The 18,733-nt window shown below is 40.6% G+C and overlaps 1 protein-coding gene across 5 annotated transcripts in view; it reads right to left on the minus strand.

Moving 5' to 3' along the window:
• ZMIZ1 (zinc finger MIZ-type containing 1) overlaps positions 1 to 18,733 on the minus strand; it is a 343,883-nt gene that overhangs the window by 274,197 nt on the left and 50,953 nt on the right. The window lies entirely within an intron of this gene.

Genomic DNA, 18,733 nt, shown 5'->3' on the forward strand with positions numbered 1-18,733 from the left:
ACTTGCATTCTTCAGATACTAGGTTACTTCTTTCTCTGGATGTGGGGGTGGAGAGAAGGGAAGGGTGACAGAGCCCTACAGTGTACCTGATTTTGAAATCCACTATACCTGAAGTCAGACACACAGATTTACGGGCTTTAGGTATTCTGTATTCATAGAAAAAATGAAGAAAAAAATTTTTTCAGGCATAACTTTTAACAATTCACTTCTAGGTATGTATAACAAAACTATTAGTAAGAAAACCAGCACAACAACAATGCATTCACAGCTCAAAAAACATTAATTCAGCCAACTCCTATGGCTTAGTGGAAGGTATAGTCTGCGAAGAGCTAGAAGAATAATTAACAGATTGCCTCTGACCTGAAGTCTGCTAATTATTACAACTAAGTCCCTTAGCACAGTGATAGCACAGTAAATGGGCATAAAACATCCAGGTCTTGCCATGGATACTGTTTAGACTATTGCAAGCACTTTGTTAGAAGTGTGGGTCAAAACCCACCACCCAGAGTTATTTGCCTTTTTTTTCTTCCCCAGCCAGTACTCCTCACAGGCTTCACTGCTTGCTAAATGGTTTGTGACAAGCACAGGAAATGAGAGAATGAGAATCACTGACACCGGTGACAGAGGAAGCCAGGCAGTAAAAAGTTTGCAAGATTGTTTGCTACCGTAATTTGCCTTGGTGCATGAATTAATACTGCATCAAATTGTACTGTCCTCCCTACAGCCATTACGAAAACCAGCAAGAGCTGCCCTAGACTCAGTCTAATCTACTGAAGTAAAGTACAAATCGATAAACTACAGATCAGATTCAGAGCCACTGTAAGCTACCAGAGTTCCAGCTGATTCACATCAATTTATATGATTTGTCTTATGAGTCTAAATGGTAGTTTACCAAGCCTCTAACGCAGACTAGTAAAGAGACTAGGAGAAAACCCTGAAACTACGGTAGGTAGTGCCAACTCTCCAGGAAAGGACACGAATACTATAGAAAGGAAGAAACAGAGCTGCAGCAACAGCCATCAGCTTCAGAAGCAGCCATGATTAAATAACACATCAAATTAAAACACATGTAAAAACATGTCATATTTCCCACTGCAGTGCAGTTGCATCTGTTTAATAAAAATTAGATTTTTCCAATAGGCTTCAACTTAGTTCAAAGTTAAACCTCATTTCTAGTTAGTCACGAAGATCAGATTACAAACTACCTGGTCTTTTTACACATTGCAACACTCATTAAGAGCCAATGACTCCTGACCTTGGATTAAGAAATCTGAGGCAGGTTAGATTGTCAGCCTGAGATGAATGATGCTTAATTGCTCCATCAAAACAGTAAATGTAACTCTGAAGAAATGTTCACATCCACAAAAAATTATTTTTCCAACTGCACTGTCTGACCTAATTAAAACCCCTCTACCTACAAATCTTGTCCTGACAATTAAACAGAAATCCCTCTGCCTCTTCATTTTTACATTAAGTACTGGTTTTAAATTTCTAAAGCAGAGAAACATCAAACCAAAATTGCTTCTCAAGGTGATTTATTTCTCATTTTTGCTATCATTACTTTAATGAACAATAGTCCCCTAAAGAAGACAGCAACTGGACGGAGGCATTACAACAGCTCCCATCTCTTTTCATCTGGCAAGTAGATAATGCTTCAAACATCTTTAATTTCCTATAGCCACAGGGGCCTTTAAAGGAACCAAAGAGAAACTTGCAGACAATACTGAAAATCATCAACAATTGCAGCAGTCTTCTGTTTTCACCCAAATTTACCATTCACATCTTCTGTCACATAGGGAAGAGTGGTTGTGTATGACATCAGACATTTCAAAAACCATTCCACATATTTACCTCTCCCCTGCAAATAGCTCATCTCCATGCATGTGAGAGAGCTGGATAAAGCTGGAACAACTCTTAAGCAAGAACGTTTCGCTACTGAACTGGCAAGTAAAACTTATTACAACAATTTACAAATGACTGAAAAAAGACAAGTCGCAGTTAAATTGCTTGAAATTTCCTGCATAAAGAATTCTCTGTCTGGGAGAGGTTGTTATAAGAAGGAAAAAGAAATGCAAGAGAAAACAGATGAATATCTGGCCACAGAAGCAATCGATTTGGACCATTTAGAGAACAAATCCAAAACCTGCAAATGGGCTTCTGCCTTCATAATGGAAGTGCCAGTCAAGTTTAGCTATTCTCATCCACAAAAAACCCAGGCTCAATACACAACCAATGTGTGTGTCAGTATTAGTAATAACACTTTCACACTAACCTACAATAAATTACACTTTTTTCTTTCTGAAGAAGCTGCTTTGTTAATCAACTACAATCTGATCTTATTGTGATGTCTTGGTACACGAAAGGCATGAAGGATTTTGATTCCAACAGTTTTATTTTCCACCCTTTTAGCTTGTTTGATTCTATGTAAAATACTAATGAACTCCTTTAAGCAGGTCCCTTGACACTCCATTGGGGAACACATTACCTATAACTCTGTTAGTGCAGGCACACGTTGATCAGCACGAGAATGTTGCAGCCATTGAGGTTATAAATGTTGTTTTATTATCATAGCAGCAAGTCACACTACGAATTGCAATAAAATCCCTTAACATTTTATTCATATTCACGGTCATATTAGGTCAAGTGCTTGTGAATAAACTCTAGAGGATGGAGGTCTGGCTTTAAGACCATTGTTACCAATTGGTTGCATTTTAATAGATTTATTATCCAGCTCAAATAGCAGAGCTGTGACTTAATTTCATCAGGGACAAAATGTTTATAAGATAAGTTTGAAAAGAGCAAGAAGAAGAAAAATAAATATGCATCTACATGATTATTCTTAGAGTCACACAAACACATTAGATGAGGATGTTGTTCTGGTAACTGTGACACCACACTGTACACACACCTTAAGTTACTCCATTAGTAATCATGTTTTGCCACGCAAAATGCAGACCAGTGTTAGTTATATAAGCATTTACAGTCTTCAAATATAATAACCAAAAGCAGATACATTTGCTCTAGATAAAACTCTTGTAAATACTGCTGCTCCTCAACAATGTGGTACAAACACAGCATCTGTATTTCTTGGATACTGAATTTTAAAAGATAGTCAGCTCCTCACAGGATAGCCAATATCCTGTTTTTCTGATCTTAATGCTAGGCAGTTTGCTGAAAGCATTATTTAATCTAATTATGGAATATCTCTCATAGCATAAATATTCCAAGCTCTACAGCAGGCTTCCATTTGTAACTCAAGAGTAGTGTAAAAACAAGAGTTAATTGCCTGTACAAATATTTCAGGGTAGTGTTTACGTAATCTACAGTACATTAAGTACCAGAGTTGTGCTCTACTGATAGGTGAAAGAACAACTTTGAAAGGCAACTGCGTTGCCAATTAGCTTTCAACAAATATGTACACAAGCTGTGCTTGCAGGCTTGTGCTCAGCTTCCTCATTCTCCTCAGACTGCCTGCTTTTATAATGGTGAACTCCTTTCTACTCAAATACCCAGCTAACTTCACACTGCTGGAACAAGGGAAGATGGCATATTTTATTCATTTGGAGTTGTAACCCATCTGAGTTTAAGATCATGACCTGTGACCAAAGCCACACTCCAGTCACAAGGATTGAACACAAATTCCTTAGTCATGTATGAGCAGCAGGGGGAAAAAAAAGAAAGAAAAAAAGAAATTGAAAAATTTCCACTGTAGTTAGTCCAAAGAGGATGAGGGTTTGTTTGAGAAAAACATCCCACAAGTCCCAGCTCCTGCGTGTCAGTCCTCCTCAAGGAGGCTGAGCCAAGAACACGTACACCCACGTGCATTAGCTCTCTGCAGCAACACCATGTTTTTGCCCAAAAGACTTGTACACAAATTAAGAAATAAACCTAAGTTCACAAAACCACATGAAGAGAACTAATGTTTGCAGTCTTTGGGCAAATCTGCATGGTGCTCCACCCAGAAAACAGACTTCTTTTAACTCAGGAAAGCTGATTACCTTGGGCAGAGCCCTGGGCCTAGGACACTGCTGCTTTGCTTTGGGTACCCAGATTCTGTCACTGGACAGTAGTTTGGGTGTCACCGGACAACAGTGTGCAAATCTTTTGTTTTCTCTTCATAATTTCTTTTGTAGACTACTGCTACCCACATTGTACTAGAGTGGGTCTAAAAGATCTTTTTTGTTGCAATTAGCCTTCCAATAAATGTTAAAGCATAGCTTTCTGCAATGTTTCAAAGTTTCAGCCCTTTTCATAAAATATTTTTATCCCAACTCTCCCCCCCCCCCCCCCAAAAAAAAAAAAAAAAAGTTATTGCAGTTAGTAAGATGGAAACATTCTGCAGAATCAAGAGAGTTAAACCAATTCTGGAATTCTGCTTCATAAATTCCTTTGGCTCACATAATTTATGTTCTATAAATTTTAATTTTGATAATAAGGTAGCTGAAAATAAGTCTAGTCTTGTAAGTTGTGTGGGTGTATGGTTATGCTTATATAAAATTTAGTTATCCGCATTACTTCATAAACGTATGTTTAAGTAAGTTTTCATGGATATCTATGCTCTCTGTGGGCATGTTTTGTTTCAGTATTTAAGAAAAATATCACTATGCCATATAGTGTAAAGCTTGTGAAACCTTTTTGTTAAGTAAAAGTGAACAAAGCCAGTTCTTCAGCTAGTAACCTGATGCTCTTAAACCAGCTGAAGAGAGAGAGAGGAAGGAGGCATGGTGAGACATGAAAGTAGAGCACGGAGCTGTGTGGCCTTGCTACTGCTGATTAGAAAAGCAACTTTCTCTAGCATTTTCTGTAAAGCAGTCCATTTCTGGACTCTGTTACAACAGAAAGGATTGCCTGATGATCATTCTCGGGCAGCCTAAAGACACCAGAGAATAAACAGCTGTTCCTTTGATTCATTTATGTGTGATGGTCAGTTTAACAAACTGACAATCTGTGGGTCCTTCGCTTGTTAATGCAGTGAATGGCACTAACAAGCCCCACTCACTTTTTTTCCTCTTTTCAGTTACTCTTTTGGAAATGCATTGGTCTCAAATGCAGTGTGTTACCAAGCTGGGATGTCTGTTTCCTAGAGTGGCTTGTCTGGCCACAACTTTAGCCTTTCTCCAGACAGGTATTTGAACTTCTGTTGAGGGACAGAGGACATGACGTGCATTTCAACAAAACAACAGGGTAAGCTTAAATTTACCTTCAAGTGCAGCAGTACTGAAAAACAACTCGGACCAGCTTGTATAGCTCAGGTTGTGCAGCTAAGCCTGAGCAAACGAACACCTCCTTGCTCCTGGGTGTGACGGGCCACTGCCTCCCATTAAGGAGGATGAGCAACAGCAGCCCCGGTGCCACTGAGCTGGGGCGAGAGCTTTTGGCACCTCTTCGCTTAAGGTGACATTTCCTCCAACAAAACCTCATCTGTTCATGTGCCTTTATGGGTCTTTAACACAGGCCTTTAAAGCCCAGGTTCAACTTTTCAAATAAGGAAGCGGATTAAAAAACTCATTTCTGATACACCTCTTCCAGATTACAAAGGCCTTGGGATCAGTAACATACCCATGAACATGGTGGGTTAAAGAAGAAAAGCTATAACCTGCTGAGTACACTAATTACTTGGAATGCATTGCTACAGAATCAAAAGACTGAAAATACTTATGGTGACTGGACTAAAAGAATTATTAAAGAAGGGCCATAGGAGAAAAATAATTTTCAGGAATAATACAAGCCTTGTAAGAAGCGATGTTATTTTTACATTATTTTCTAAGTTTCAAATTGTGTGTGTATATACATATAAACATACAGCTTGACACATCACACTGCAGTATCTAAGTAGCCAGATTTTTTTATCTTCAGTTACTCACACAGTTGCATATGTTGCTCTGTTTTAGCTTACATTTAGATGTATATAATCATTATTCTCCATGTATTTCAAAACTTCCTTGTCCTTCCCCTCCCACTACATACATTAGACCTTTCCAATTATATCAACTGCAGTTTTATTCCAATGTAATGATGGCACATCTTGTAAATTATATATATATATATATAAATAGCTATGCACCAAATTGTATTTTCTCCTCCTAGAAAAAGGTCTGAAGATGAACAAAAGATTTATGATGCTGTTTTTAAATAAAACACAGTTGTATCCTTTAGTTTGTATTTAGAATTAAAAGTACTCATTTGCTTTAAGAAACATATGCTTTTAAATGATTTTTTTAAACTTCTCTTTTAAACTTTCCCTTTATGTTTGTGTAACTGTCAAGTTTGTGATTTTTAACATTATTATAGTGGGAAAAACAAGAAGAGAAAAAAATAGACTTAAGAAGTATGAACATTTTCAGTTCTCTCTAATCCTTTAGAGCAATATAACTTGTGTTTAATGCTAACTATCTAGTTGTATCATTGAAGGCAGCACTTAGCCCTATCCATTCACCTTGATATTAAGTGTTGCCGAATTTCTTTTCTTGCTACCTCAGTTTAAGAAAATGAATCCAATGGCAAGAGGAAAATTTTGGAAAACTAAGGATGTTCATACAGGAGGATCTCTAAACTCTTCAGATTTATGTCAAATTTTATAGGCAACACAGTACCCACCCAACCCCCAACAGCCAGAAATGATGCCAGTTGCAGGAACTGAAGTTTTCTCCCGGCCTCCTGGCAGTTCATTCGCTGCCCAAAAGGTGACCTACAGAAAAGCCCCTTGCAACCCATCCCACCACTCCCTCCCCTCAAAACCAAGGCCAGCTCTTCAGGCAGCATTCTGGGCATTCTGCTGCTTCCACACTGATGACAACATGAATATGGCAGCATGCCCCCAAAACATCACTTGAAAAAACAAAAGCACCCAAAACAACCCAACTATGAGATTCATTATTCTGATATCTTGCTGCAGATCAGAAATCAGCCTACATCTATTTAAATACATATAAAATGGCTGCTTGGCAGATTAAAGCCAGGGTTGCTTTGATTTGTCTTCCTGCTTCACCACCCTTCCACTGGAAAGATGGAATTACTTCATTGAAAATTCTGGCAGGGGAAAGCTTGCACCAAAACGCAGAAATCTGTACCAAAACAGAGGCAGTCCAGGCACTTGATGGTGATGTGCACATGGAATATGTCATGTTATATTCTTCCAAACAGAGCTCCCCCTTGACCCTGCACTAGGAGCATCCAAAGAAGACCTTCTGTGGTGACACACAAGCAGGCCCTGAGACAGGTCCCGGGCTCCATCCCCAGCAGCTGCACTCTGTTGCTGCGATGGGCACGCAGAGCCAGGATTCAAGGCAGGAGCCAAAGCTGAACAGGGAACTTCAGAGCTCTCTGCCTCTGGTGGGGTGACTCCAACAGCTTCTTTGTCAGAGTGCAAAGGGCAAAAACCAAGGGAAGGAGAGTGAGTGGCAAGAACAACAAATGTTGGTCAAAACGATTTCGTGTTTCTTTTATATGCAATTAGTGTGTAGAGGGAATAAGCTGATCTTAGCACCCTCAGTCTTCCAAGTTCAGTTGCATTCCTTTTGTGCTATTTAACTCCTCCCGTCTTAAAAACAAACAAACAAACCCCACAGTAAAAGAACCCCAAATATCTGCCCTTATTCCTGTCAGGAATACTGCTTTGCTTCAGTTCCAGAACCCAAAGCTGCACTAAGTTTACTGAATTTTACCTGAATTTCTGATGCATAGTATCTGGTTTAGACTGTAAACATTTATCTCTCGGTAACACTGATCTCTAGTTGCACTGGTTTTAGAACAATCTGAATCAATTCTGAAAACGGAACAAAACTATTGAAGCACCATAGATAAAGCTCAGTTAAAATCCTGTGGTAGCTTTTCTTGACTGATATTTGAAACCATACAACTCATCAATATTATGGATTAATATTGATTTTTCCTCTTCAACTCGCAGTATTTCTCCAGCTGTATTTAATGGCTATTACTAAAATTATCTGCATGTTAATTTTTCAGAATTCACATTTTTCTACTACTTTCTCAAAAGATTTCTTTTATTATCATTTTTTTTGGCCCACTGCCCTTCCTCACAGTGTCCACAATCCGTGGAGAAGAGATTGCTGATGGTGTTATCACAGGCAAACAGAATGAAGCTAATGGTAACAGGCACTCCTTGCTAGGTAATTATTATAGGAGAAGGAATGCAAATGAGCCCTAATCTGTCTCACACAATGGCAGAGGTCTCAGATTTGCATTAAACCTTTTGCAGCTCTCCCAGATCGGGGAGGCTACAGATAACAATGCATCTGCAGCCCAGGCTGCCCCAGCAGTTATTACATTGTGCCCCAGCAGGTACAGTGTCCCTGAATGACTCTCCCCTCCTTCTTTATATCTCCGGTCCCCTCCTCCTTCCCCCCAGCTTTGCAGGAAAAAAAGCTAATTGTGCATGCCTTTTGGCTCAATTCATGTTTACAATGAAGAAGAAAGCAGCGCTGTTTGGTAATTATAAGAGGGAAATGGACATCAGGAAATCTCCATTCTATTCCGAGCTATGTCATTCACTTGCCAGGGAACTGAAGGAAAATAACTTTGCTTTTCTGTGCATCCATGTGTTCAGTTAGAAATACAGGGTTGCCATTTGTAGTGGCCCAACAGACTCTCATTTTACAGTGGCACCTGCTGAACACTTTCAGGAAGCAAATGCTAGACTTCACTTGAATCTCGGTTGAGCTCATGATAAGCCGCGGTCCTTCAGAAGAACCACTGCCTAGCTCTCAATCCCCTGTCTGATAATAGGTTGTAAAGAATGATATTCTTTTCCAGCACTGTGTTCTGCTATAAAAACACCTAAACTAACACCTGCCAGCTGAGGCCATGCTCAGTGCTCACACAGGTGTCTACCCACTAGCAGATCTTAAAATAAGAAGGTGTAGGAACTATATTTGAGGTGCTCTGATCACAAGCCACATAGCAAAAGGTTTTCCCAAAACTTACCTTTTCTAGCTTCTTCCGTATGGCTTGTTTGGTTTAAAGAGCATGGGAGTCAAATGTGCTGAGCCCTTCCCAAGCAAGTCCCTGGGCTGAGGTCAAAACTCCTTACTGGCATGAACAGACTTTTTCCAACACTACTGCCTTCTTTCTTGGACACTCACTTTCTCCTGGGACATTTTTGTCAAATAGGATAAAATACAGTAATAATTTGTTTCCAAAACTGATCTTCAGGAATCAAAGTTTCTGCCACAGAAATGCAGACTAGAAAGTGAGACTATCAAGCTGTAAGTGAGCATATAAACTAACTTCTCAGCATATTAAAACCCAAATGACAACAATAAACACAAAACAACAACAACCAAAACAGAAATCCAAAAACAACGACAAAAAAATCCCCAACAAAAAACCAAAATCAAAACAACACAACCCTCCCCCACCCCAAACACATACACATTTTGTATGAGGAATAGTTTCAAAAATCAAGGTGAATCACCAAATTTATCTGCACGTCATCGCTACTACTGCAGTAACACTTGTTTTGTTTTTATCTGAAATACCATGTGGAAAGACTTACCTCTTGGAAATTTGTTATTAGGTGGGTGTCACATTAACTCAAATTAAAATAATTTCATGAATAATTAAAAGATATTTGCTATTAAGTTATTGACACAAAGTATAAAGTAGCTACAGTTACCTAAAGTGCCATAAGTACTAATGATGTCTGAAAGAAATACAATTTTTATACTCCTTATACCAAGGGGGCAGAGAGGGAAATGACAATCATAACTGGATTTTGCAAGCACCATATGCAACTCCTTGAATTTATTTTCAACTAAGCATTTAGGGACTCATGCAATACTGTATCAAACAAATATGAGTCCTAACCACAGATGCAAAGTCATCTATGCCAGGCCTAGAGTGAGATACTGAGGGAACCCCAAGAGCCAAAAATTTGAAGAAGTCACCAAGAACTAGTACAGTGTCACATAACTAAATAACATCACTCTCAATGACACCATTCAGAGGCATTAATTATTCACTGTATTTGCTCTGGAGACAGCTACATGCCTTGTTCTTTCTTTCTATGAGGTTTTCTTCCTTTCTGAATCTGCCAATGCTGGCAAGCAGATCCTCTGGAAATCAGCTGTGGGTATTTTTAAAGCCTCCATAGCTGCCTAGATTGGTTAAATACTGTAAATATAGTCCCTAATAAACTATGGACAGAAATTAACAATTTTTTTACAACAACAATAGTTAAAAAAACACAGCTGTACAAAGTGCTACAGCTTTTTTAGCACCATGTATCAAGTTAGTTTTTCAATAATCAAAGTTTTGCTCATTTCCATCTCATGGAGCAGTAGGTGAGGCAGCACTACTACTTTATGCAGTTCCTGGAATATACTATACCTGTCTCTGGGACGGTCTCTGATTGCTGGTATCCCTCAAGCAACATTCATCACACCTAAACAATCAGTTTAAAAACCATACTTATTTTTAAATGATGCTACGGCTCTGTTATGGTATTGAAGTTCTCTGAAAGAATCTTCTCCCATTTGCACTGACATTTAAGGTTCTTGCCACTTCGAAGGACTGATATGGTACAACACTATGAATGAACATTCTTTACATCAGAAAAGCAAAAGCTGTCTTGCACTGGTTAGTTTCCATAAATCAAGAAGGGGATTTTCATTTGCCTGGTTCATAAAGCTGAAAACATTTTCCCATATAGTCTTTATGTTAACTTTCCAACACTAGAAAGCAGTTCATTCAAAACACCAGAAGAGGGTATTTTACATTGTCAAGGTATGACAGGTATCAGAACCTACAATTTACAATTCTAACATAATCAAGTTCAGATCTGTCACTGGTCTCTAGGCTGCTCCTCCCCAGTGACCAGTTACTCCCAGCTGCCTACTGGTGCCATTTATATGCGCATAAAAACCTTCCAAACTCAGATGTAGTTGTGGAGAGCCTGAGAGGTTCACCCTCACTTGGAAGTCAGGGATTACCACACTGCTGCTGGACCAGCAAAAGCACCAGAGCAGAGAAAGTCAGCAGGACAGCCCAAACCAATTTTACTGCCACCTGAACACATCCGGCTGATCCTGAGCCTGGAGTGGACTCAGCTATCTCACATCTCCTGCCATCTAGGGGGTGGAGGGGTGGGAAAGGGAGGAATCCTGGAAGATAAGGAACAGGGAGCACAGATGCCTGCATGGGGAACTAAGTACTGCTCACTCTGTGACCCTTGGCCCATCACCAAAGCCATGCACTTCAGGACCACTCTCACATTAAGCATTAACTCAGGCAGTTCAGCTGTGCTGCTGAGTAGCCGGTCAAATATTTACGAGGGTTTTAGAAGGTGCAAGATTAACCTCATCCTTTCAGTGTAAAACCCAGTGTCCAAGATTTTATACTCTGTTTTGCATAGCAAGAAGTCACAATTCTGAAACTTTGAGACTCGTAACACAAAGTCATTAGAAAGAATAATCCAAACAGGAAAACTAAGAGGGACTCCATGCACACTGTAGACAAAATATTGGCACCACATACTGTGCTGGCAAGTAGAGCAGCATGCTGTGTTCCTAAGGGGGAGAACAAGTGAAATCCAGCTCCTAGAGCTGGTGATTGCAACCTCACCTGAACAGCAGCTTTCCCTTTGTCCAGCTGCCTCCAGGTCATTTTACGGTAAAGACAAAAATTGTCACTGCGCTTTCAAGGATCTCAACAGCTTTCCAGCCCCTGGCTCCCCCCTGCCCCGCCATTCTCACCAGCCTTTTGAGAGTTTCCCTCTATAGCAGCATTCTGCGTTTCAGGGATTCAACCTTTCAACTGAAGCATGCGAGATCGCTTATACTCTTGAACCGGTGGAGCTGCCAGCCTCCCCTTTGTTGCACAGGGATTTACACTTGAATGGCACTGGGAAGCAGAGTCTTTTAAGGAAAGGCTGGTGGGGGGAAGACAATTTCCTTGCCAGGATCCTATTCGCAAGTCACGTTCATCTACCAGCTCAGCTTCTCCAGTTCACATAACTACAGGAACATTATTGAACCACTAGTTTGTAAGTTTACTGTGAGGTGACTTTTACAAATAAATTGCTAATTTGAGTTTACTTCTAAAAGGATATACATAGTCATAAGTGAAGTTCATTTTGAGCCTAGATGTTGGCACTTAATGTAATTTACCCCAATGTAAATTACATCATTATCTTAATCTATGACTCATTTATGTACTTCCTATTATAGCCTTGTGCTGCCAAGCACATCACAGTCCATCCAATGGCTTCTACAGCTTTTCAAGAGAGACACTGGGGAACACCACAATGGCACAGATGCACTGCAGAAAATCATCTGAACAAGAGTATGCAAGCCTGCTCCAGTTTAACAGTGGCACGCCGGCTTTGGCCCTCTACTTAATCACATACCCAAGTAGCACCAGCCGGGTGCATTTCTGTTCTTAAGTTGCAAATGGGTAGATAATTACTGATTGGTTTCAGGCTATGTTAGCAGTTACCAAGCAGTATCATATTGCTGCCTTTCAAACAGCAGCACAGTTTTTGTAAATCCACACAGTTTTTGTTTGTCTGCTTGCCTTCTTGGAAGCAGAAAGCCTGCTATCTCCAATGCAAAATAATAGCATCCAAAGTTTGAAAATTGGCAAATGCTATTCAGGCATAGAAAAAGATCTGTAAGGAACATTCCTTCTGGTTTTAAAATGTTACACCTGCTTCTGATTAGATTCTATTTCCTGAATTCTGAATTGGCCACATGCTGAAACACACAGCCAGCACTGCCTGCAGAGTGCAGCAAGGAAAAGGCGAGCACAATCCAGAGCTGGTGGCAAACCACAGTACCCATGAAAACCACATGTGCCAGAGACCAAATATTTTGCATTTTGCTTACTGCTAATAAAGCTGCTTCACTTCATTAAAAGCAGCTTATCATTTTATCTACTCACTCTGATTAATTAGCCTCTAGTTAAAATGAATGAGCACTTGATTCGAGGATTCTATTAACGTGACACTGGTGAACCACCACTTGCACGCTTTTCCATCCTTTTCCTTTGACTCTCCATCTTCTCTACACCAAGTGTCTTATTAGGCCATTCAGACTGACATTCCCAGAACCCTTTGAGGATACCAAAATATTTTTTAAGACAGAGGTGAGTAAGGAAATGTCCCACAGTCCAAAATTCTTCCAAGGCTCAGTTTTCCTGCTGGAACATACAGAGGTATGTAATCTACTTCTCACTGTAATTATGATCACAAGCTTGGAAAGAAACAGCTTGGAAAGAAGAGTGAGCCAGGAAAACACACTGCGTTGCTGGGAACAGGGGCAAAACAACAGTACCTTTAATACACACAACTTATTTGTTCTTCCAGAATAAAATAATTTTAACTATGAAGCACAAACAGCAGTCAGTTCCATCAAAAACCTGACTTTCCTAGAGAGCGAAGAACTTTCTCACAAGCCAAATACCATGTGCTGTATATGCATAAAGACAGCTTCTGCTACAGTATATGCCTACAGATTTCACAGTTGCGTATGACCGCCAAAATCTCAATTTCTAGCAGCAAAAAACGTATGTTGCCATTATTTAGCCAAGCATCTGAAGATTGAAATATATCCTAGCTGCTCATTTTGCTGGAAAACAGTGCTTTGCTTCATATATCTAATCTTCTTCTCTATCAATTGATTTTATGATGACTGTCACAAATACCCTAATGCATTTGGTAAACTTTAAAAAATAAACAAACAAAACCCAAACCTACACACCTTCCCTTTTCCTTCTTTAAAATGTTAAGCTTCCACTCTTTTGCAACAATGCCCACAAGAAGACTGGAAGATCATTAGACCTAAAACTGCAACAAATCCATATTTTGAGGGAGGAATGGAAGGAAAGAAGGTGGGGAGAAGGGGAAATAAAACTTCCTGGGTCATTCTAACATTTAGCTCTAATTTCCTGTTTAATCAAGGTAAATTATAGGTAGAATAGTAAGGAAGTGACCGGAAGCTTTGTATTTATGCTACAAGCAATTTAAGAGATCTCTTTCAAGAGAATAGCTTGCTTAGGGCATGACTGCAGACTATAAGCACAAGCTTGAAATTCACCATCCAGCCAGACAAGGATATGTGCGAGAAGGCACCAAAGCAAGATCTGGTTTACATCACACAGCAGGGCAGTAAGTGACCATGAGTCACTGATGCACTTCATCTGGCTTTTAAGGCCATCAGCAGCAGATAAAAACGTTTCAGGACACATTTTACAAAGCACTTCCTAGTATAAGTTTACCTGGCCAGTTCAAATCTGTGCAGAATTTTCTAGACCAAATTTCTTCATGGCAAGGCTTCCAAGATGAAGTAAGTATCTTCTGTCCTGCAGCTGGCACATTAGTGCAGCTCTCTAATGACTGAACAGGAGTCTTTCCGTGGGCTAAGCCCAAAAGGAATGAGACAGGATGAATGATTTCTGCTACCACAGTCTGGGCTGCAAGTAGTACCGAGTCCTCACAATACCCCAGGCAGCATCTCACAAAACCATGTGTATGCCAAACACAGTAGAAGAGTCAAACAAAACTGAAAAACGCGATTTTGAAATATCAACTCATGATTTTGGATTCATACTTTAAAATACTTGGTTTAGGAATAAAAAGTTCTGGTCGTTTGGGTTCATTATTTATTTTTTATGAATGGTCAAACTGTTGCAGCTTAGAAAGAATTCACAGGCATCTTTGTGTACCTGAAGGATGGGGCAATATGCACCCAGATGGGTCATTCCCTAGCAGAAGAGGACAGTTATCACTTTTAAGGAAATAAGGCAACAAACCAGATCATTTTTCATTGCTAATTTCAATGAAGACTTTATAGCTGACTTGGGCCTTGCAGTTTTCTTTTGGAAGGACTAACAGATAATATAAACAAAAGTAAAATATCAAAACCTGCCACCTACACTAACACCTGTGCATTACCCTTTGTTCCTCTCAGCCATTCACTATGGATTAGCACAACAGTCTGTTTCAGAAACTCCTTCCTGCAGACTGGCAGTTGGTAGTGCCAGAGCTCTGGAGCAGTCACTGCAAGCCACTCAAGCCAGAGAGTTCCTCCTAGGAGCCCTCCAAAGCTCCAGAGAGCACAGGGAGCCACCTCAATGCTCAGGGCAATTACTTACACACCAGGGGTGATGGTGAGCAGGCATCTGGCCTCCAGAAGCATCCCCTCAATCCCTGGGTAGGGATGAAAAGGGGAGTCAACCAATGACCCAACTGCAGCTCATCAGGGTGGTGGAAGAGGGAAAGCGAGGACGCTCCAGCACAAGGGAGCGTGCTACTCCATCTAGGACTTATTCCTAAAGAAGTAAACTCAGTTCTGTATTCAGAAGTAGATCCATACACCTGAAACACAATCATTATGAGGAATACCCAAAACTCAGCTGCACTATGAACAACTGAGGCAGGCAGACCATAACTGCTGAAACTAGACGAAAGCCAAGCAACCCAGAGTTACTCTGCTAACACTAAGAACTGGAGGGTTTTAATGAGGGACAACAAATAGCCACACTACGGGGCAGGGGGCACACACCACAGGACAGTACCTTCTAGCCCTCCATACACATACAGATGGCCCAAGACAAGCCCTTGCAGTGTTCTCACCTCATCTCCCTAAAACTCGACTCACTCACTTATATCTGTGGACCTGTAAAATTTGCCCTCAGAAAAGAGCTGACTCAGATAACTGGAAATGGTAGAAAATTCAAAATCATGGTTCTTACTATGACTTTAACCTATCTTACTGTGCCTATATATGCTAAATTTTCATTCTGTTTAATGTTTTTAGATCTTGTCTATGAAAAAAGTGATTTACAAACAAGTTAATTTCAGCTCTGAACTCTCCATTTTCTGTACACTTAAAACCACCAAAGATGTTTAAAACTATTCTTTCTGGAGGTACAAAACAAGCATTTAGCTTTCTGAAATCTACATGGTAAACAGATTCTAAACACAAAAATTTCCTGAAAAATGCACTGCTGGGATGGAAGTTATTTTTCCTTCTCATAAATAAAGTTTATGAGATTTAAGTCTTCTCCGTATCAGAATAAAGAACTAATATCTGTAACATTCATGAAATGAAACTCTGAAAAAAATCAAAGGTTTTACTAAAAAGCAAGAGAAGGCAGGCTCATTGTTAACATAAAGTTAATGAAGTACTTAAAGACCATAAGCAGTGGCAAAGTCCTGATTTAAAGTGGAAGACGGTTAAGGCTTTGCAAACTGAGAACTCTGGAAGAACCTGTCATCCTCTCCTAAGGTGCAATATAGCTTTGACAGGCATTTCATTTTACTGAATACAGTTATTGAATGAGAAATCCTAACCCCAAAGATCTCAAAGGATTTGAGGAAGAAAAAAATCCAACACCTGAAACAAACACCTTGTTGAAACACTCTACAAATGCTCAAGAGCTGTGAATGTAAAGAGCTTGATTTATATATGAAAAGAAAAATACAAACAATTAGGGCAAACTTCCAACTGACAGCTAAGTTATTACAGCCACGCTGTTTAACGTACGGTGTCACCCACCTGAAATGTTAGCTAGCAGCAGTATCACCTTTCCTTTGGAGATAGCTCAGGTTGATACAAATAAGAGAGGAAAATGGGGAAATGATGAGGGAAATAAAAGTTCTTAAAAAAAAACCCAATCAGTACAAAATAGTCATTCTAGATGCACTGACACAAAACATAACTTCTGAAAAAATCTGAAGGGAGGTAGGGTTGCTCTTCTAACAAACAAAAGAATTGAAAATTATCTTTGCCCAAACTTAGTTAAGAGGAACAGGAAGAGAAAAGTACAGCATTAAAGGCAAAAAGAACCCCACAGCAAACTGCGGTTCACTGGACAGCCTGATCTTTTGTTGCCTTGTCCCTGCCCTGCCTCTCCCTCTCCTTTCTGACCAGCCCTTCAACACTTCCAAACTGGGAGGGAGTATATGTTCCCCATCCTCCACCTCTACTGAGCCTGCTCTAGTCCAACACATGGGCAAGAATTTCCTCTTGCTTTGGTTCTCAAATTTCCCTGTCACATCCAGCCTCTCCCCCCAAAGCTTTTCACCCCGAGGATTACAGTCTGCATGATTGCATTTGATAATACAGACTTTGCCGCTTAAATACCGTACATTTGCAGACAGTTAAAACATGTTTTACAAAGGTACCATAAAGGGGTTTAGCAACATACACTTCCTCGGCGTGCAAGCCTGCAGCAGCTGAAAAGGGACCCTGTCCGACATGGGACAGTTTCCTTCTCCTTGCTAGAATCAAAAGGAGCACACAGAGACAAGGCATTTGTGCTGGAGCCGTTCCCAAGCCGTGGCTTTAAAGGAACGACCCGTCTGACATGTTGCAACTCAGGAAGCATGGGCAGGAAAAGGAGGAGGGGAGCAGCAGGCAGGGATTCCCCTCCAAATTTCCAGTGCTGTGCAAGAGGGACAAACATATGCATCCAGCCCCAGAGAAATAGCAGTGGGCTGGGCACAGCCTCTCAGCTGACCCTACGAACTGAGCAGTGGCACTTGTCTCCACGGCACATCACTGCATATGATATATGCTAGGAGGGAGACAATAACAAGAAGCAATGCCCACAATCCTACAAAACAGCTTTAAAGCTTGTGCTTCCCTCGGCCCCAGCCCAGGGAGTTTGAAGGCATTCAGCAACAGTACAAAAACTCGGCTGGAGCTACGAATCCTTATAGAATCTTTCCTCCACATGTGCAGCTCAGCCAAGCCTCCCACGTCTCAGTGTGCTCCAAAACTTCATGTTTCAAAGGAGTTTTAGAGCCTTCACTTGTTTGGGAGAAAACAGGTTCAGAGGCCACAAGGCAGCTCCTGCAGGCTCCTCTCAGCGTGCCACAGCATCAGTGGTGGAGGCAATGCCTGCCTGCAACAGCACAGGCAGCAGCATTCTTTAGTCTGGCACCAAGGAGGAAAGCTATCATCCATTTTTAAGTTAGATTCAGGGAACCAGCTGGGGACCAGCGATTGCCATTTTTGAAGTGCACGAAGAGGAGTGCAACCAGCCTTTCCCTAGTAACAAAGATTAGCGGCCTTGAGGCTGACACTCCTCCTGCATTAAAAGATAGGAGACAAAGAGAGAGACAGGTAATTACATAGAAGGAGCCCTGGGGAAATTGCAAACTCCTTGAGAACCCTTTAGCTGGTCTGTATGTTTCTCCATGTCTCTGCTTCAGCTGAAGGTCTCCAAGAAACATTTGCCCATTAGATCATTAGCTTTATTGCAGAAAGTAGCCAGACAGCTGGTAGTGACTGTTCAATAAAGACTTAGCTTGCCTCTGCACTGGCAAGAATGAGATGGAGAATGAGAAAAAGAACATCCCAAGGCACATTACCTGTCTGGAGCTTATCCTTGATAAGTTAGTGTACTTAGTCAGTGTGAGGGGTCTGACAAATGAACTCTGACAAATCTTGCTGGTGCAATTTAAGACATTATTGCATCTCACTGTCTTTCAAAACCCTTCACAAACGTTAGCACCACCGAGCAGTCTGGCAGGAAAACTTGTATCAGGCACTGGCCTCTCCAATTCAGAACCTAGCAAGTTAGCATAAATCCCTTCTCAGTGCTGGGCTAAGTAGGGTGTCAGCTCTGAACCAGAATGGCTGAGGTCTAGACAGAAGATACTGCCTCCACTACAAGAAGCATTAGCATATATCACAAAGATGGAAGAGGAAATGACATCTCAAAGCACTGCAGCTCCTAAGCAAATACAAATCTTTGATATTAAAATACA

The sequence above is a fragment of the Coloeus monedula genome, assembly GCF_965178545.1.
Source record: "Coloeus monedula genome assembly, chromosome: 8".
Classification (NCBI taxonomy): domain Eukaryota; kingdom Metazoa; phylum Chordata; class Aves; order Passeriformes; family Corvidae; genus Coloeus; species Coloeus monedula.